Source organism: Aedes aegypti, chromosome 2 (assembly GCF_002204515.2).
Source record: "Aedes aegypti strain LVP_AGWG chromosome 2, AaegL5.0 Primary Assembly, whole genome shotgun sequence".
NCBI classification, from domain to species: domain Eukaryota; kingdom Metazoa; phylum Arthropoda; class Insecta; order Diptera; family Culicidae; genus Aedes; species Aedes aegypti.
Genome location: NC_035108.1, coordinates 66,131,335 through 66,141,531, shown reverse-complemented (window position 1 = coordinate 66,141,531; position 10,197 = coordinate 66,131,335). Strand labels below are relative to the sequence as shown.

Below are 10,197 nucleotides of genomic sequence, written 5' to 3'. Positions count from 1 at the left end.
GAGAGACACAGTCATGGACCGAGTAAATTGGCGTAACATCGTTAACGAGGTTTTATCAAATTAATTGATGTAATACCAACTAAATAAATAAATAACGTTATTTAAGGTGAAATTGATCAGTAGGGTAAAATTGATCACCGTGTCACACAATTTTATTTCCTCCTAATAGACCACAAATATCAATGTAACCTACAGTAAATGAATGTTGTTTGTCGTAACTATTGTCGAATTATGCGTTGTGAAGTTTTTTGCTTTAAAGAATGTTCTTTTCTAGGAAAAACATCCATAAACTTCTAGTTCTAAATGAGAAATTGAACATGGTGTCAACCTGAATGTTTATGAGGATAATTTACAATTTTCCCCATACCAGGTATCATCATCAAAACTCGTATTTTGTACACATAGTAAATTGGTCTAAATTTCCATGGTAGTTTTAAGAATGGGCGTAGTCAGCTAAAATAGTTATTTTTACCACAGATTTTTTTCCCGTGTAGGGTTTTCTGTGTTGCAAAGTGCAAAGAATCCGATCAAAACATCGATAGTTTAAATCATAATCATTTTTGTCATTCACCCAGTCTAGTTTTGAAAGTATACATGTTTGGCATAATAAGTAAAACTAAACAAGTTTAACGGGTGACAAATTTGACCAGTGTGTAACTCCAGCCCTTGCCCACCATCATTGTTTTTTTTCCACGCCGTCAGTTTTGTCGAGGTGATATTTTAGTTAAATATTTGCTGCTGGAAACGCGTGTGCCTCGAGCAAGGAATTACATTTGAAACGCCATTTATTCCTGGACGATATGAGGATAGAAAAGGTAAGCCATTTTCAATAATTGTGACCCTACAGGCATCGACTTTGTAGAAGTTGTTTCTCATCGGAAAAAACTCAGTGTATTCCTTCAATTTCTATCGTTTCTAGACACATCGGCAATGTTGATCAGGAAGGAAACGATCCGGAATCGATTTAGAGGCTGTTCCGAACAAGATTCCAACGAAATTGTGCCAAATACAGCGTAGCAGAAGAGCGAGGTGAAAGCCGGGAGGATGCGCTGTTAGAGATCCAGAAGACGATGGAGATTAACTTTTACCGGAACATTTGTTAGTGATTGTTGTGAAAAATGCAAATGTACATCAATAACATTATTATAAGTAGATTCTAGATTAAGGCGAAGTAGGCCGTCATTGACATTTGTACGCGTCGTTAATGATTGTTGCATATTCATCTCACAATATCGAATCAAAGAAAACCAGTTGGTTTTGCACTGACACAGTTGAAAAAGTATCAGCATGCTGTATGCATGTTAGCGCGTACAGTGATACTTTTTCAAGTCAATATAAACTACCATGACTGAGTTATATCACTTTGAAAGGCAAGCTGAAAAGTCATCATTGTTGCCAAAACGAATGACGGGCTACTTAGCCTTAAAATAAATGGATCCGCTTCGTCTTTCAATCAGGTTAGTTTTCGCTTTTTCCACTCCAGATAGCTCGCAAACAATTCGGAAGCCCAAATCTGTTAATCTGAACACAATTATATCCAAGTTAAACATTGTTCGTTATATTTTCAACTTATCTAGGCTCGATTATGTTAGCAGTGTATAAGTGGGGGCAATATTTTTACCCGGCGCCACTACACTGCAATCATTACTGCAGTAGAGAAAAAGTGCAATCAAAACTCCTGTGAATTTTCATTCCCGTGTAACAGTCCGATCATTAAACACGTTCTAGAGTAGTCGGTACGAGTTGCGTTTTATTTCCTCGTTATCGCAAGTTCCCCGGGTTAATTCCGTCCGCTTTCGGTGTTGGCCTGTCCACTTCGCTACCTGCTGGGTGTCCGCCGGTGAATCCCACAGGTTATGGGCCCAGGCCTTGCGGGAACTGGAACAGAAAGTGTTTTTTTTTTTTTTTGCGAAAGTGAATCGTTTCGGCGATTGAGGTTATGTCGCTTGGCGAATAACCACCAGTGATGCGACTGTGTGCGTTGTTTCATCGATGCGAGTGCGAACAAGTCAAGACAAGTTTGCGTACGACTCTCTCGGTGCGGGTGCGCGAAAGTGAAAACAAACTTTGCGAGTGTTTTGCTTGATCACGGGCGTGCGAACAGTGAACCGAAAATGAGCGAGAAATATTTGTTTTCCCGGTTGAGTAACCAGAACTATCCCGTCTGGAAGAAGCGCATGGAGATGCTTCTTAAGCGCGAAGATTTGTGGTCGGTAGTGTCGGAGGCGAAGCCGGAACCGGCAACCGATGTGTGGTCGAAACGTGACCAGAAAGCGCTAGCTACTATCGTTCTGTACGTTGAAGATAGTCAGCTGAATTTAGTGCGGGATGCGGTTACAGCGGCTGATGTGTGGAAAGTGCTCCGGGATTTCCACGAAAAAGCGACAATGACGTCGCGGGTGGCATTGCTCCGGCGGATTTGCAGTCTCAACATGGCTGAAGGAGGAGACATCGAGAAACATCTCTACGATCTCGAAGAGCTTTTTGACCGACTAGCCACTGCTGGTCAAGCTCTGGAAACACCACTCAAGATTGCGATGATTTATCGCAGTCTCCCTGAATCGTATGGAGGTCTGATAACAGCATTGGAAAGCAGACCCGATGCAGATCAGACGCTCCAGCTGGTGAAGCAAAAATTACTCGACGAGCACCAGCGGCGTGTGGAGCGATCAGGGGAAGTTTCGGAGAAAGCCATGAAGAGTCGGAGTAAGGAAAAGGAGAAGATCTGCTACCATTGTCGGAAGCCAGGGCACTTCCGGCGCGATTGCCGTCTGTTGAAATCGCAGCAGAAGAGTGATACCGAACATAAAGTGAAGCCTTCCGGAAGCAAGGCGAAGAAAGCGGTGGAGAAAGATGTGCCGATTTGTTTCGCTGCCGGGGGCAGTCGGCGCAGAGGCTGCTGGTATGTCGACAGCGGATGTTCTAGTCATATGACTAGCGACAAGGGCTTCTTCGATAAGTTGGATGGAAAAGTAAAGATAAAAGTGATTCTCGCCGATGGTTCGGTGACGACGTCGGCTGGTGTCGGCGAAGGCTCGGTAAAATGCATTGACGGTGAAGGAAAAGTAGTGAACATTCTTTTCAAAGAAGTGCTTTTCATTCCGGCCTTGGAAGGCGGACTGCTATCAGTGCGAAAGCTTACCCAGAAGGGGTTGAGTGTGAACTTTGAAGCGTCACAGTGCAGTGTTGTGAATGAAGAGGGAAAAGTGGTCGCTACGGCTGAGCTGTGTGGCAATTTGTACATCCTGAAGACGGCAGCGGATGCGCGGATGAGCAAGGAGGTTCGGCATCTGCCGGATTGCCAGCATACGTGGCATCGCCGGTTTGGCCACCGGGATCCGGCGGTTTTGGATCGCATTCAGGAGGAGAAACTCTGCGAGGGTTTCAGTATGCACGATTGCGGGATCAGGCATGTATGCGAGCATTGCCTAGCAGGTAAATTATCTAGAATTCCTTTTCCTAAGCAAGCACAGAACCGTGCTGCTCGTATATTGGACGTAGTTCATACGGACGTATGCGGTCCAATGAAGAACGTCACGCCGGGAGGGTGCAGGTACCTGATGACCCTCATTGACGACTACAGTCGCTACACTGTGGTCTGCCTGCTCAGGCAGAAATCGGACGCTGCGGGCTGTATCAAGCGTTATGTGGCCCACGTGAAAACGCGATTCGGTCGAGCGCCCGGTGCTATACGTTCTGATGGTGGGGGCGAATACGCTAATAAGGAGTTGAAGGAGTTCTATGAGCGAGAGGGCATCCAGGCCCAATTTACGACCGCGTATTCCCCACAACAAAATGGCGTGGCGGAACGTAAAAACCGATCCCTCCAGGAGATGGCAACGTGCATGTTGTTGGACGCAGGACTTCCCAAGAAGTACTGGGGCGAGGCGATTATGACCGCGGGATATCTCCAGAACCGGTTGCCGTCGCGATCTGTCGATTCGACACCGTTTGAGAAATGGTTCGGCAGAAAGCCTTCGTTGAAGAATCTGCGTGTATTCGGAAGTCCGGCGTACGTCCACGTCCCCGACGTGAAGCGAAGCAAGTTCGACCATAAGGCTCGAAAGTTGTTGTTCGTTGGCTATTGCGATGATAGGAAGGCGTTTCGTTTCCTGAACCCGGAAAATGATGAAATCACGATCAGCCGGGATGCTAGATTCATCGAGTTGGGAGATGGTTCGCTGAACCAGCGTGATCCAGTATCCGACGGTAGCGAACAGTTTGTGGAGCTCGATGTTGACAGCGGTGAAGAGCCAACAGCAGAGGAAGATTCGGCCGAACTGGAGTCACAGGAAGATGAAGCAACACTTCAGGAGGAGTCGTGTTCGGACTATTACGATCCGGATGAGGAAGAAGGTGCAGTCGGCGGAGAACTGCCGGTGCCGAAGCGAAGCACCCGCGGAGTACTTCCGAAGCGATTCGAAGATTACGAAGTGGATGCAGCCATAGCAGTTGAAGGAGAACCGGATACCTACGAAGAGGCAGTGAACAGTTCCGAACTGGATTTGTGGAAGGCCGCAATGGCTGAAGAATACGATGCGTTGATGCGGAATGACACCTGGTCGCTGGTTCAGCTGCCGTCCGGCCGTGTTCCCATCGGCTGTAAGTGGATATATAAGAAGAAGGAAGACAGTTCCGGCAATGTATCGCGATTCAAAGCTCGCCTTGTAGCCCAGGGCTTTTCTCAGCGTTATGGGGTCGATTACGACGCTGTATTCGCCCCGGTTGCCAGCCAGGCAACGTTGCGGATTCTCTTGACAGTGGCTGGGTACAAGAAGATGGCGGTACGTCACTTAGACGTGAAGTCAGCATACCTTCACGGAAAGCTGCAGGACGAAATTTATATGCAGCAGCCGAAGGGGTTTGTGGTGCCTGGAAAAGAGAAGTTCGTATGTCGGTTGAAGCGGAGCCTATACGGCTTGAAGCAGGCTGCAAGGATTTGGAACACCACGATTAGCGAGTTGCTGAAAGGATTGGGCTTCGATCAGTCCCGATCAGATCCTTGTTTGTTCATCAAACGTTCGCCAGGAGGAGGTTTCGTCTACCTGATGTTGCATGTCGATGATATGATTGTCGCCGGCATGACCGAGAAGGAGATTGATGCTGTCGAGTTTGAGCTGCGGAAGAAGATTACCTTGTCGTCGTTGGGAGAGATTGGCCATTTTCTGGGCATCCGGATTACGAAGGACAAGAACGGATTCTACTGTCTGGATCAGGAGAATTACATCAAGAAGGTGGCGTCGCGATTCGGACTCGAACACGCCAAAGGTTCGAGCGTGCCGATCGACGTTGGTTACTTCAGAAGTCGTGAGGGAAGTAAGGAGCTGCCAGACAATGAAAGATATCGTAGCCTTGCCGGTGCGCTACTCTACGTCGCTGTCAATACACGTCCCGACGTAGCAGCAAGTGTGTCGCTATTGTGCAGGAGGATCAGCCAGCCGACAGAGGTGGATTGGAACGAGCTGAAGCGTGTGGTGAAATATCTCATGAAGACCAGCAATAGAAAGCTGCGACTGTGTGCAGAACGTGGCAAACCGCTGCGTTTGAGTGGATACTGTGATGCTGACTGGGGCGGAGACACGGCGGATCGCAAGTCCAACACGGGATACCTGTTCTTACTTGGTGAAGCGTCTGTTAGTTGGGCGAGTCGGAAGCAATCTAGCGTTTCGCTCTCCAGTATGGAAGCGGAGTATATCGCAGTGTCAGAGGCGTGCAAAGAACTTGTGTGGCTACGCCGTATGTTGGATGAGATGGGAGCTGAGCAATGCGGCCCCACCGTGCTGTTTGAAGATAACCGAAGCTGTATGGAGTTTGTCGAGATGGAGCGCGTCTCGCGCAGGTCGAAACACATAGACACTCGTATGTTCTACACGAAGGACATGTGTGAGAAAGGTTTGGTGGAACTACGATTCTGCCCTTCGGAGAACATGACGGCCGATCTTCTCACGAAGCCGTTGGGTCCCGTGAAGCAGAAGAAGTTTGCAGAAGCCATGGGGTTGACGGAAGTTGAGAGTTGGGCCGGAAGAAGAGAAAAATATTGAGGAGGAGTGTTAGCAGTGTATAAGTGGGGGCAATATTTTTACCCGGCGCCACTACACTGCAATCATTACTGCAGTAGAGAAAAAGTGCAATCAAAACTCCTGTGAATTTTCATTCCCGTGTAACAGTCCGATCATTAAACACGTTCTAGAGTAGTCGGTACGAGTTGCGTTTTATTTCCTCGTTATCGCAAGTTCCCCGGGTTAATTCCGTCCGCTTTCGGTGTTGGCCTGTCCACTTCGCTACCTGCTGGGTGTCCGCCGGTGAATCCCACAGATTAACCGGCACCTAAACGAGAGTCGGGGTCAACCAGGTGAAACGTCATTTAGTGTGACTTTTAAACTAGTTAGTATCTGAGACGAGACTCGCGAAGACGGTCTTCTTTTTCTGTGATTGCTGAGTTTTTTCTTATTCCACTTTGTGTTTATACCCAGTGTTGCCACATATTTTTCAATTCTCATCTGTGATTTTGGTTGAAAAAATCTTTTTCATCTGTAGTCAATCTCGAAAAATCTTGGTAAAAATCTGTGTTGCGTAAAATATGTCAAATTTCAACCAAATCGGTTAACAAGAGCTTTTGTAAACATATTCCAGCATATTCTTGGAATGAGACCAATGCATTACCTGCTTTGCTCTTGTCCACAGTTGATCAGCAGAAGTTTTCTAATTTTATTTTTTACGGGGAAAGGCATCTAACTTCAAAATCTTGGAAATAGAAGCTTTAATCGAAAAAAATAGGTGGTAGCGTAATAGCCACTATCATCACGCACAACCGGTATACCAAATATTTTTTCGAAAAAAAAAATCCTAAATTTGATCCTATTTTTCGCGTCACCTTTTAGCGATTTTTCGTGCCAAGACACTAGCGCATTTGTGTTACTATGTGGTGAGTAGCGAATCAGGGCATGCAAGTAATCCATTATTCATGCAAGATTTTTATCTAATAAGAAAACTGCACACCTCGCAACGCAATCATTACTACCAAAATATCATGACAATTGAATGTTTTAAAAAAAATTGAAAAACTATGGTAATTATTTGAGAACAATAAAGTAGAAAACTGACATTTACTTTTTATATGTTCCAAAATCGTCCCCAATACTAGTGTTATGTTAAAAAATCTTTTAAATCTTTTTCATCCCAAAAATCTGTGATCTGTGATCACAGATATCTGTAGGTCAGAACAGAAAAAAATCTGTGTAATTACAGATAAATCTGTGTATGTGGCATCACTGTTTATACCAATTATGCGCATGCTGTTCAAATCCTCACATGAACCTCTCAGCAAAAAATGATTGAGTTTGCATCACATCGAATCATAAATAGCCGTTTGAGAAAAAAATTCATGCCAGCAAACGTAGCAGACATTAGAAATAATTAATCTTCTGCTTACACAGTTCGAACGAAACGTGTAAATTTCTGAGACATATAATGCACATAATTGGAGCGTGGTATATAATGGATATTTACATGACATGTCATGTAAACTTCAATTATATGTCATGTAATCCAGCAGGATTCTGAGTGATTACATGACATATAACACAAATTTACATGATTTCATACTTAAATTTACATGACGTCATGTTTACATCGCATAAATGAAGTTTACAGGACGTGTAATCTTCATTATTTTTAACTGTGTAGATTTATCAGCAACTTTGGAAAAAACTGCTCCGCCGACTGAGATTTTTAATAACAGTTTACTTTGAATACAATACTTTTCACTTTTTCAGCCATAAAAACGGTGGGCTGCATTTGACGTTTCGTGAGAGGGGAATCTGGGCTGCATATGACGTTGATATTTTTCCTCTTCGCGAGTCTCTCTCAGGTTAGTATAGATTATTTTCAGAGTGTGTGTTCAAATCGAGTGGGATGGTTGGTCGCTGCATTTTGGCTCAGCGAGTTGAGAAGACAGTGAAAACGTACAGTTCTCGCATACTCTGAGATAACGCCCTAAAAGCCATTGGTAACCACGTGTGTAGCTCGTTGTTTCGGAGCAAATGAAAGAATAAGCACCCAAACCAACATCACAGGCAGGTAGATAATGCTCCTTTCATCCCCATAGCGTTGATAAGTAATATGAAAATACATTCAAATGCTCAGAAACAACGAGCTACACACATGGTTACCAATGGCTTTTAGGGCGAGATCAGAAGTTATGCGAGAGTTGGATACGGTGTGACGGCTGGTTGATTTTCTTCTTCGTACATAGGCCAGGAGAAGTGGATGAACTTGTCATTCATTTTTCTGTCAAATCTCATACAAAATCTACTTTTTCTTTGACAGAAATTCACTCTAGGTGAACCACTTCCCCTGGCCTATGATATTTGACATCGCGTCTGCGTCGGGTGGCGCGGATCATCGAGGCGTGCCACTGGTTGTCTCTTTTGCTCTCCCGCTGTTCTTGTGCAGAGCAAATAGTAACGCTCTGCATATGAGCAGCGGTGGTGTGGGGGAGGGAATTGGTGGCACGCTTCGATGATCTGCACGCTGCGAGCTGGACTAGGGGAGGGGGTGGTAAAATGAACAACTTTAGGATATCATCTTGTTTCTGATGGGAAATGAGGAATTTGTATAGTTCTTTCGCACAACTTTAAAAATAGGGATGTTATCTATAGCAAAGACACGAATTCAGACTAAAATAGCTAAATTATCACATATTTTTATCGCTAGCAAAAAAGGATGCAGATGTTCGTTTTACCTGCACTATGTGGGTAAAATGAACAACTGTGGGTGGTAAAAGGAACATCATGCAAAAAAACGTGACCAAAACAAATATTTTTTTAAATTTTCACTGCATTTCCAACAATATATCCATTAATGATTGTAACCCATTCAAAAAAAATCTAGAGGTCTCAAAATTGACATCATATCATATTCACCGCACTTGGTTTTTTAAATCTTAGTTTTCGTTGATATTTTCACTGCATTTGACCTCCGCATTAACCCGAATACTTTGATTTATGCTCCAAATAGTCCGTGCGTGATAAATATTCATTGGAATTTGGTTTTTCGTGGTAAAAGGCACGGTGCTCATTTTGCCACCACCTCCCCTATCGATATTCATACGTTTTGCCTTGTGGAGGGGGGAACGAAGTACAAACGCTTTGTGTATCGCACCGGCTTGTCGATCGCAAGGTTCTTGGTTCGATTCCGGGTCGCCGTGAAAACATTTTTTGTATTCAAATTTTTGCTTCATAGGGCAGAGCTGTGAATTTCAACCCGATTTCTTGTGGCGAGTTTTCATAGGGCGTTCCAGTGTATTTCGATGGTCCATTTGCCTGAGTGTGCGTAACTTGAATAAATGTAGAATAAGCCATTTTACGAAGCCTGGTCAAATGACAGGAGACCTGGGATTTTTCAATCATCGGCGTCAGTTTTCGCGATGATGATGGTTGATGACTGTGCGCATTTCTAGCGTAGCTTTTCATCCAGGCGAAAACTTAAATGGAGAAAAATTATTAAAATATTTCTGATCACAAAAGTGCTTTTTTATGTGCAATATGGGTAACAAAGAGGTAGCTGATACAATAACTAGGTGTAATGTTGCAGTAACGAACATTTATGGATCTCATTTTTGTCATTTTCTCCATGTCCTCGTTTGGTAAGATGAGGCGTTATTGAAAATCACGCTGGATTTAATCCCAGGTCTCCTGTCAATTGACGCCGTTGCGGCGATCAGCTGTTCCGAAACGTCTCGTAAAATGGCTCATGGAATGGGAGCACAAAAGGAACGATAGAGATGACTTGAATGAGAAAGAGATACAGCAATTTCTTTTCTATTTTTTCCACGAACACGTTAACATTTTGCTTGAATTTGAAGGTATGAATTGCACATTCATTCAAATGGACTATCGAAATACATAGGAGCCACAGGTTTTATTCTCTTTTTGTTTCACGCGCATTGAATGAATTTTTATCACGACAACGGTAGGAAGGTTACTTTGCTATTATATATTTGTTCTACAAAATATGAATGGTTCGTCACTGAAAGTGTCGACATAATCTACTGATTATGTTTTATGTAACACCCTTTTCCTTCCACCTTTTTTTTGTTATTACAAAACAAAACCTTCGAATAGTTCGATACTAAAAGTGTCGACTTACTATAGGTTCACGTTGCCTTCGAAGACTGATGGATGATTTTTTTACTGA

The 10,197-nt window shown here is 44.0% G+C and overlaps 1 long non-coding RNA gene across 1 annotated transcript; it reads left to right on the top strand.

Annotated features, from left to right (window-relative positions):
• The first annotated feature begins 575 nt into the window (after window positions 1-575).
• LOC110676974 lies at window positions 576-1,007 on the top strand. The gene is made up of 2 exons (XR_002500862.1): window positions 576-815; window positions 920-1,007. It is a non-coding gene; the product is annotated as an uncharacterized LOC110676974 (long non-coding RNA).
• The last annotated feature ends 9,190 nt before the right edge of the window (window positions 1,008-10,197 follow it).